We start from the raw sequence: 11,004 nt of genomic DNA on the forward strand, positions 1-11,004 counted from the left end.
TACTGAAATGTGGGCTTACTATCCCTGGCATTGTCAATGGTGAGAACCAACCATTAGATGGAAGGTTATAAATATTGTTGAATTTAAAAGTGAGTTGTCTGGCAATTGCTGTGTCTGAGGCTGCTGGCGTGGTTCTGCAGGTCTCCCATGCCGTACTGTCTTCTCAAGCCCTCCCAGGAGCTGCCTGGAGGAAAGCTACTCAAGCCTATTGCATTGTATTCGGAAGAAAAAGAGAAGTGGGTAAATAAACCTCTTAAAATCATTTTTGCTTGTTTCAGTAGCTGGGCACCCCTGAGATGGTATATTGAAATAATATATTAGGCTCCTGTCCACAAAGCTGTAATCTCTTTAGACATGCAGATTTTCCCATAAGCAATGATGTTTTCCAAACACCTTTAAAATAATTCATAGTCACAAGCCTAAATATAGAAGACTTTTAAGTCAAGAGTGTCAAGTCAATTTTCTTTATTTATGTTGGTCATATTCTTAAGTTCTTGCTGTGCATTTTTCATGATTTTATTTTTCTGAAGCTGCTTGTTTGAGAGACCTCAGACAATTTTTGGGCCTGTTAAAGAACGCCCGTTTCATTAGATTTTCTCTCACTGTCAGGCAAACTAAAAAAGTAGGAAATTCAGTTCTAGTAAATAAGGTCTCCAGAACCTCTCCAGCTTTTCTTGGTTTATTTTTTTCCCGGAACCTTCAGAAAGCATGATCCATTAGTGTGATGTCTGCTAATCCTTCCCTACCATTGCAATCACTTTCTAAACATTTCAGCTCTCAATAGGGATAGGTGGACATGGCAACTCTGCATGCAGCTCAAGCATTTCAGCTCCAATCCATCTCATCTAAGGGTAGAAGCTTCATTTCACCCAGTTTTACTCCTGACGCTGAACAGTGTTGATGGTAAAACCCCACCTTGTTTTTCTGAGGCAGAAGAGCAGTGGCTGCACGTAGGACAGTTTCTAAAATTAAGGAAAATGTAGGAGTTGTGCTATAGGATGCAAACTCTGTAACACAACAGGGAAACGCAGAATTTTGGATGGGGAACATATGCAATACTGTTGTACATTATATTGATTTGTGTACACTGATGTGTGTATATATAACAATAATGTAATGTTTCTGTATAATTCTAGCAGAGTCAAAGTCAACTTTCTACTGCTCATTCTGTAGGGATTTTTCAGAAGAATTTCAAAAGATCAGCCATCTTTTTCTTTCATTGATAAGGTGGTTCTGATTTATCTCTGACATTTGTAATTGCTTCACAGGAGTCATTATTACCTTTTCCTGCCTGGATTCAGCTCCTGCTCTCCTCCTTTATTGGTCTTTCTAAATTCCAGATCTGGATGCGCATAAGCAGAGTGAAGAATTTGTCTTCCTGTTCCTTAAAAGCCTCTTGTATCCTCTCCTTCAGGGCAGGCTTTGGGCTGAAATTGCACTCCCAGCTCTGAGGGTTTATCCCCGCTCACCATCTCCTCTGCCCTTCATCCTACTTCACGTGGCTCAAGGAATAAATACGCTGCGGTCGGGAATCCAACAGACACAGCTTCCTCTGACATGCTCAGCAGATGTTTCAGTTTTCAGCAGAAAAAGGCTCTTCGAAGGCGTTCCTTATTCTCTTGAGACCTGTCTCTGGTTCTTGCTTGCGGGACAGAATTGTTCTTACTTTCTGAGTGCTTGAATAAATTGAACAAAAACATGTGCTCGTGGAGGCATAAAAATCTAGTGATTTTTGTGTTTGCCCACAAAATGTTAATGTTTGCTGGAAAGAAACTTGCTTGCACAAATGTCTTTAGTGGAACATGAAAGGATGAGCATACGCAACTGAAGAAAATGCGTTATAATTTTCTTTTTTTTAAATGTACGTAATCTTCACAGTTCTGTTGCTCTTTGAACTATTTGTCTCCTTTCTGTGCTTCTCCATATTGCGGTATAAACTTCTGAAGCTGCAGAATTATTTCTCTTCACTTAAGTTAGCACGGAATCTCAGTCCTCATTTCTGCTCAGGACCAGTCGCAATCTTCCTAATAAATACCCAGTTTCTGTATTCCCCTAATATTCCAGGCACTTTTGCAGTTTCCATGCAGATGAGCTTGCGTAGTCTTTCATCTGTGCTCCTTCACATCTCCACACGAGCCATAGAGTAACCTCCATCTTGCAGGCTCATGTGTTATATCTGGAAAGGCAGCAATGTTTGTAGTTTAAGATGGTAAAAATAGTCAAGAGTTTTCAGTTCTAACCTCTTGTTTTCCTGCATTTAGGATTTCCTCAAACTTTTGCATCCTGAGGTGACTTTTCTCCAATGCTTGCTTTGTCTCCAAAATTGAGGGAAAATAAAAACATTTTTATTATATGAAGGTTTTGTATTGCTGAAGCTTGTAACATGATGTAACATGCCTTTATGGACTGTTAACTGTTTGAAAATGGATTAATGTTAATATAGGTGATACCTGGGATGTATTTCTTTATCTATCTATCTATCTATCCATCCATATTTTTGAATCTATATATGCCTGTGTGTGAATCACCGTGCAGACAAAAACAATATATTTGAGCTCTGATGCGCGTTTAATCATAAACATGCAAGAATTATGGTTCTTTGCCTGCCTGCAGTTAGTTGAACATAAACCTTGCTAAATGTTCTTCTGTCAGTCCACAAAATCTATGAACAAATTATCTTTGCATCTTCCTTATCTCTTTGCTTAAAATCAGAAAAATTAATAAAGAGAAAAGCTTTTGAATCCCTTGATTTAGAGAATTTATTTCCGGCAATGTTAACAAAGCCGTAGCATACCCTGATTTTCTGTTCCTGTAAGCTTATAATATTATTGACATGTTGAAGTCTATCTTATTATGCAAGTTTTGCATAATGACTGAAAGAACACTTCAAAGAAGAGCAGAGGGTTATTTGTGTAGCAGTGCATTCAGGATTTTTTAATACATTTTTAAAAGAAAAAAATGCTGATTCATTGAAACCAGGCAGTGAAACAGTGCATTTTGATAAATTAACCAACTCAAAAATACCTTGAATGAATAAATTAAAACACCTTGTTGTTGACATTTTATTTTATTTGAAAATATTTCTCTTTCTTTCCCTTTCTCTGTTTCTCCCTGTTTCTCTTTGATTCCCCCGTTTCTCTCTGTCTCTTCCTCTCTTCCTCTTTCTCTCTTGTTCTTGCTTTCTTGCTCTTGTTCCTTCGCTTCCTTTCACTCATTCCCTCTTTCAAAACCTTTTATTTTACAATTGTCATAGATTTAGAGCTCATACATACATGTGAAATATTTTCCTTGATCCAGGCTGAGATCTGTTATTTTTTTCTTCATTTTTTTTGAGATTTGAACATGTTAGAAAAAAAGGATCAGAATAATCTTCCTAGTAAATTAATTCAGTTACTCACTCTTAAAATCAGTTTTTCCCCCTTCACCAGCTTATGAGAAGGTTGTTTATGAATTTATTTCCCTTTATGCTTAGATTAGATTTTTGTGGGTTTTTTTCAAGATAACATTAGTGCTAGCATCCTGTAGTACAATTAGTCCTTTGCCCATCCCAATGTTATTTCTTCTCGGATATTTGCCAAGAGCCATCATACCTCCCCTCTGACTTCACTTTGCTGAGCTGACAAATCGAGTTATTGTGATCACCTCACGGACCGGAGGTTCTTCATCCTCTTTACTGTCTTGGCAGCCCTTTGCCTGCCCATGACTGATCAGATTGTACATGATATTCCCAATGAAGGCTTGCCTGCACCTAGGGTTATAGTATAAAATGATTTCCTCTAATAACATCCCACTGGCCTTTTTTTATCCAGGTGTATATCACACACCCGGAATACAGATATTATGCAACCAAGCGATACTCCAAATCTTTTTCCTCCCACTGCCTCCAGCCATTTGTAGTCCTTATTTATAACATGAAACAGTTTCATTAATTCCAGAGCATGATCTTCCATGTTCTCATGTGACATTTAATTCTGTTTCCATTATTCTCAGTCCTTAAAGTCATTCTATTCTTTCTTATATAATATTCCAAAAGTCCTACATTCTTCATAGATCAGGAAAAGTGTTTCTGGGCCATCTCTGCTATTATTAAGTGTTTCTTCTCTTAATGCAGAATTAACGCTCTATTTTGTACGTATATACTGTTAAGAACCCCCTGGATGCATTTAACTGACCGCACTGAATGCATAGTGTGAACTGGCCTTGGTCATGCCCGTTACTTGTGTGAATATTTTGACACGTATGAACCTTCAGCTCACGTGGATTCAACATTCCCAAAGCATCTGCCCTGTCCTGGCAGTCAGGGGGGGCTCTGAGCACATGGGGGCTCTCACCCCGATCCGGAGCTGCAGGGCCTGAGCACAGCTGGGGACTGCAGTATGTGCTGCAGCGCCATCTTAAATCAAAACTTCATGTAGGGAAGGTTGGAATTCCTTTCCAAACATGTATAGCGTCCTATGTTACTCAAATCTTCATCCTGTTTGTTTAAAGCTTGCTCTTGGTCTTAAGAGTGCAACGTCTTGCTAAAAAGTCAAGCTTGCTGAAATCAAGCTTGTGAACACACAAGGAGATCTACCTGAACAGGCACATACGTTGTTTTGACCGTGATAAAATGAACACTTCCTTCTTCTTACCTGACAGGTTAAAAAGTCAGGATTTCTAAGGATTCCTTAAATACTTATGACCTGAAACCTACACCTGCTTTCATTGGTTTGACTAAGGCAGGGAATCTGACATTTTAATTGCTTGAAATTGAGCAAAAGAAATGCAAAGAAGCAAACCCTTCTGATTTTTCTGTTTTCTTTTGGGGTTTTGACACTCTTTTCAAGGGAATTATTTATTCTGATTGGCCTTTAGAGTCCTGTACAGAAGGGAGATGAGGAACTATAAATCTTTAAAATAGGTCAACATCTCACTAATTATTGCTTTAATTAGTGACAGCCACATCATTATTTTTTTATTTTGTTCAATTTAATAGGAGTCAGAGATATCCCAATTTTGTTAATTTGAAAGAAGTTGTGCCCTTGATTTTTAATGGACTTCACTCAGTCTGTCAGATTACCTGGAAGTTTACATGGTAAAAAATTTAAATGCTGTACCTTTAGTTTTCCTGTCACAGCTGCTCATTTAATTTTATCCACAAATATTAGGAGAATGAACATATATGGTCTAAAGAAAGAACAAATAGCAAAAAAGTTCTTAATTAGGTTTTAAAACAACAGCATGAAGGTAAGAGCTTTTTACAGGGACCTGTATGCTCGCTGAAAAATGTTGTCTTAGTTGATTGCTTCATACTCTGGATGTATAACAGTAAATCAAATCATGAATCTTTAAATGGTCAAAAAATACTTTAAATACCTCTAATAAATCTAGTTAGTGAGATCTGAATGGTGTATGGAGGGAATTTTAGGTTCAGAAAAGACTGAATAGTTCTTTTACACAGGTTATACAAAATGACATCACTGTGGTGTGTCATAACCCTCTGAAGTAGGGAAGACCTATGTATGTTAGGTTTTCCCATATTCCAAGCACTGTAAAGATGTCTTCAGAAAATTCTGTAATTCACTGCTAGAATTGCTAAGAAATTAATGCAATTGTCTTGCTTACTAACTCCTTCACCAGCTGCATTAAGATCAGTTTAAATGTACACTAGTTAGTTGCTGTGAATAGAATATTTCGTCTTATATTTTCTTGTACACAACACTTGCACAAAAATTGTTCATGACAGAGTTAACAACCTTAGAGCAGATTTGAAGTAATTTTCCATGAGTATTAAAAGTGTATTTAAGTTACTATTATTTAACACACAACCTGTACTTTCACTGCTTAATAAGCAGAATTACTTTAATACGGGAAATTATAAACCAACCTTAGCATTAACAGTACATGAAGTTAATTTGGTAGTTTCCTGGTGCTGATCAAATTGTCCTTAAGTTACATTTTCAAATATTTTATAGCAACAGTGTATTTCGAATTTTGTATTTCTTCTCTGTTTTCTGATTGAGGGACTTCTCTAGTCAGATTTTTTAAGACTACTTCAGACATGCAAATATTTAATATTAAGAAGTGCTGTACTCAATACCCACCATACTATTAAAGTAATTCCTGATAAAGAGAGAATTAATTCGAGTTGGATTGCAAGTTACTATCTCTATTATCTCACCACTTAGTTATTGCGGTAATTTATCACTATCAGCGGAGCTGAGTAATACAAAAGAAATGTAAGGAATTTTGTGCAGAGTGTGAAAATGAATCTCATGCCATACCTTGCTGGCTGGCTCACCCACTCTCCCGCACCGTGGCAGTCACAGTCGTGCACCAGACCTTGAAGCGCCGGACGCAGTGCTTCTCCTTTGCTTCTCTCAGTGGAGGCATCGGGGGAAGACCCTGCTCCTGGGCAGGCTCTGCAGGGTGGAGGCAGTGGGAGAGAGCTTATTCTGCTGGAAGGCTCGCTTTGCTTATCGCCTGAATTACCCGTGCTCTACATCTTTCTTAGCCACCGCCTTGAAGACAAGACAGGTGAAACAAAATGAAATGCTGGCATTTAATTAGCCTGATTCACACGCTAAATCTAAAGCTTCATTTTAACTTTCTGAAGAAGGCTGGCCTGCCTCTGTAACTGGGCAATACCCTGACTTTGCCTCTTGCTAGAGCAGGACCATTTGTCTCTGCGTGAAACTCAATGCCCCAGACTGCCTCAGCAGCTGTAGTAGGCAGGGAGTAACCCCTTTCCCTTCATATTTTCATGTCATGGCAGCTATTCTGCAGCGCTGAATTTACATGAGGGGGATAGCCTTGATTTCCATTGGGCAGGCACGAAAAGATAACTTTTCACACTCTACATAGCAAAACATTTAGAATGACACGCATTTTTGATTCGAAACGTTACTTCTAAATTATTCATACTTGAAGTTCTTCGAGTTCCGCCGCGGAGGCGCAGAAGGAGCGTGGGGCTGAGCAGGGCTATGCCGGGTTTGCGCTGAGCCGGGTTTGCGCTGCGCCGGGTTTGCGCTGAGCCGGGTTTGCGCTGAGCCGGGTTTGCGCTGGGCTGGGCGCCGTGCGTGGCCGCCAGGGGGCGCAGCGGTGGCGGTGGCCGGGCCGAGGCGGAGCGTCCCGCCGCGCCCCCGCAGCCCGCCCGGCCCCGCCTGGGCCAGGCCCGGCTCCCGCAGCTCCGGGCAGGTGCCGCTTCAGGAAGGAAAAAGAAACAATAATTAAAAAAAAAAAGAAGCAAGCAACCAACAACAACAACAAAAGCGGGAGTATGTGTCTTAACGCTTTTACCTGCAGAGGGGGCTGGCAGGCAGCGCTCCCCGTCTCCTCCTCCCCGTGGGAAGCCATGATTGAGTTAGTCTCGGAAATCAGGCTACCCCAAGGAAAAATTGCTGAGAGCAGGGTTTTCGTTCCGTTTTCAGAGCAGGAAGGAAAGTGATGAATATCAAATGGAGGTTACTTTCAGATGCTGCCACCAAAATCTCAATACTCCTACGGCAGCAATATGACATCAGAAGGGGAAATGCACCACTCTGGATGACATGGTCCATCACCTAGGTCTTCTGACCTTGCTTACATCCATTTTTTATGTGCTACATCATCATCACCACCGTTATTATTGCAGTTTAGAAGGCAGCAAGGTTCCCCGTCTCTGGAAGCTTTCCAAAAGAAAGCTCCATCTGTTCCAAAGAAAGTTCTATTTCTTTCCAAGCATTAAGAAATATTTTAAAGCCTACATTGAGAGATTGGCAGTGGCAGGTTCACTTACATATTTATGTTTCTTTTGCTATGGAATAGTCTAATGTTTATAGCGAATCTTTAGCATTGATTTCCAAGAAGAAAGAAATAAGTGAGTTGTGGCGGACACAATGCCTTGATGGTGGTCAGGTCACATTTGTAATCCTGCAAATGGTCTAACTGAGGGCTTCAGGTCGCTCAGGACACATTGCGTTTAAAAACCGTTCCCGCTCTCTACCTGTGTAATGATCAATCTCAGCTGCAGCTCATCCTGGCTCACACATGAGCAGGCAAAGACGGACTTTTCTCTGTTCCCTGCACGGCTTCCCTGAGATCCTGCGAAGCTCTAGGTCTTACAAAGAAAATATAAGCAAGAAGCAATGACGAACAGAAATTATAACAATCTAAGGCTGCATAAACACACACAAATGTGCATATGTGTGTGCAGGTAGATGTATATATGTGTACAGGTATCTCAAAGCAAGAAATGAGAACAGTTATGCAGCATGGCAGGAGCAGACAACACATTGGGAGACACTCAACCCCAACTCACTGAGCTGGAGGGAGAGGACAGAGTATCCCACGTGCTTCATCTGTCTGCTGGACCACGCAAGGACAATTACAAGCGGATGAAGAGGCAAGAGGCTGGGGAAAGGGCAGGAGTTGTCCCCTTTGTCTCCTTTCAGAGAAGGGTGATCAGTCTGATCTGCAATCCAGTCTCCTAAAAAACCCACTGCGATCAGTGCTGTCTGCTGAGCACAAGAGCAAAGCCCTTCCACCTCGGGGCAGATAGTATTGTTATCACTATTGTTCTTAGGGTTATTACTGTTACTTAGTTGGTTTGCCTTATTTAGTGTTTGAGAGCATCCCCTGCCCTTGCTGGCTGTGGCCGCTGTTTGATGGAGGGCAGTGCAGAATTAGGCCGCGGAGATGGCCGCAGATGGACCCTGGATGGGAGTGGGACAGAGCCCCCGCAGCACCTGCTTCAAACCCGGCTGTTTCAGATGGGGAGAGAAGGTGGACTTGCCAGGAGGGATGCGCTGGGGGACCCGCCCGGGGATGCCGTCGGGGCAGCGGCTGTGCACCGCGCACAGGCGGAGGAGCAGGCCGAGCCACTTTTCCTGCCCTCTCCGCACCGATGCCCTGCCCGCCGCGTATTCCCCTCCGTTTCAACCCCGTTGAGATGCTGGGTTTTCCTTCCTCCGGGGACACTCCCGCCGCGGCGGCCACCCGGTGCCGCCGGGACGTGCCTGCCCGGCCGGGGCGGGCCGTCCTCTCGGGCCGCGGCGGGAGCTCGGTGCCGCCGCCAGCACCAGGGACAGCGCCGGCAGCGGCCCCGGCCCCCGCTCGGCCCCGCCGCTCCTTTGTTCCGCCGCCGGCGAGGCCCCGCGGAACAAAGGCTTCCGCCGCCGACGGTGCGGGGGCCCCGGCCTCTCCTCTCCCCGCCCCCGCACCCTCCACTCATCCCGCCGACGTGGCCCTGCCGCCTCCACCGGAGCCGCGTCCCCGGTGCCCCGGCCGCGCATGCACCTGCCCTCGCGCACGCTGCGCTGCCGCCGCCGCCCCCCCGCCCGTGAGCTGCCCCGCACACCCTGCACCGCTGCCGCCCGCCCGCTCCGCGCTCGTAAGCCGCCGCCTTGCGCCTCGCCCTGCCGCCCAGCCCCGCGCACAAAGCCCGCACGCCGCCCCGCTGCCTCCCCGCCGCCCCGCTGCCCTCCGGCACTGCTCTGCGCCGCTCTCCCCCCGCCGTGGCCGTACGCTGCCCTCCCCTCGCATCCCCCCGCGCAACCACCGCAACATTCTTTCGCGCGTTCACGCAGCCCCTCCGCGCATTGCTCCGCTGTAGTGCCCCCTCCGCCCCCCCAATGCCCCTCTCCCCAGTGCACCAACGCTGCACATGGCTCTGCCATCCCGCGGCACAGACGCTGCTCCGCTGCCCCCTGCGCACCGCTCCGCTGCCCCAGGGCCCACATTCCTCGGCTTCCAGAAGAGCCCCGCAAGAGGAGGAGCCATTACCGAGCGAGCACTCCTAGCTACCGGCTGGGCGAAGCGCAAAGAATAATCCTCGCGATGATAATATTAGAAAATGTATTTATTTCCCATTAATCGACTTTACATGGTTTAGCCCAGGAAAGCGAGAGGTCGAGTCACCACTACCTTGACAAACCCCCACGGCTACCGCACCGCTCCAGTACTCCCCCGCGGCCCCATTACCTGCTGCTGACAGCTGCCCCTGCGGGCGCCCATCCCGTGGCAGCGGCATCTCCTCTCCACCGGGCTGAGCCGTTCAGTCCGCCAGTCCTATTTAGTCTTGGTTTCCGTAGGTGAGTACAAGCTGTCGAGCTCTTTATTGCTTTGTCTCTCCCTTTTTTTTTTAATTTTTAACTTACTGCTATTATTTTTATTATTAGCGTTGTTATTATGTTAAGTTCTAGCGAGATCTTTCATGCTGCCTTGAGGATCCACTCTTGGCATTCACCGCGTGCCTTAATTGTATGACATTAAATCAAGGTCCGCTGTGAACACGGAGAGTCAGAGCCTTGGAGTGCTCTCTCTCTCTCTCTCCCTCTCTCTGGAAGCAGAATAGCAACTGATCCCCGGGGGAAAAAAAAAAAAAAAGAAAAAAAAAGAAAAAACCATAATTTCCCTCCGCCCTAGTCCCATCCGGGCCTGGGTTGCATGTAATTTATGCTCGAGTTTTCTTACTAGCCCGTCTGTTGTTTGCAATGCCCAGGAAGCTGTTAAGTATATATCTAATGGATTAAAAAAAATATATAGAAATTAAGCTTGTGCCTATTACACACTTCCAGGCGACTGATTTAATTTCGCCAGCGTCTTCGTGTGATTTTAAACGCAGGAGTTGGCTCTCTGCGACTCGACGTCTGTGATTTGGCATCCCTGGCTGGGAGGGGACCGTGTCTCTCCGGCTGCCTCGGTCCGCCCGGTCCTGCGGCTCCGCTCGGGCGCGGGAAGGGGGAGCCCGCACCCCCAGAGCATCCCCGCTCCTGTCGGCAGAGGGAGGGGAGAAGGGGGGGTCCTTCGGCGGTGAAAAATGAAAGGGCATGACGTGTCATCTTTCTTTGTAAAGCGGAAAAAAATTTAACTCACTCGCACCTGCCCCTTCCCCGGGAGGGTCTGGGCAGCCCATCTGGCCTGCCTACACTGAACTGGGCGAGTGAGGAGATAAGGGTGAAGTCATTACAATAATAACAAAAAAAATATATTAAAAACAGCCTAAGCTTTTTTTATTGTCATTACGCTTATTGCCATCGTTCACCG

At 45.0% G+C, this 11,004-nt stretch overlaps 1 long non-coding RNA gene across 1 annotated transcript; it reads right to left on the reverse strand.

Annotated features, from left to right (window-relative positions):
• Positions 1 to 1,556: 1,556 nt before the first annotated feature.
• On the reverse strand, positions 1,557 to 6,465 carry LOC129203276 (uncharacterized). The gene is made up of 3 exons (XR_008575970.1): positions 6,264 to 6,465; positions 5,097 to 5,166; positions 1,557 to 2,176 (listed from the first exon to the last, which is right to left on the reverse strand). It is a non-coding gene; the product is annotated as an uncharacterized LOC129203276 (long non-coding RNA).
• Positions 6,466 to 11,004: the final 4,539 nt, after the last annotated feature.

Source organism: Grus americana, chromosome 2, assembly GCF_028858705.1.
Source record: "Grus americana isolate bGruAme1 chromosome 2, bGruAme1.mat, whole genome shotgun sequence".
NCBI lineage: Eukaryota > Metazoa > Chordata > Aves > Gruiformes > Gruidae > Grus > Grus americana.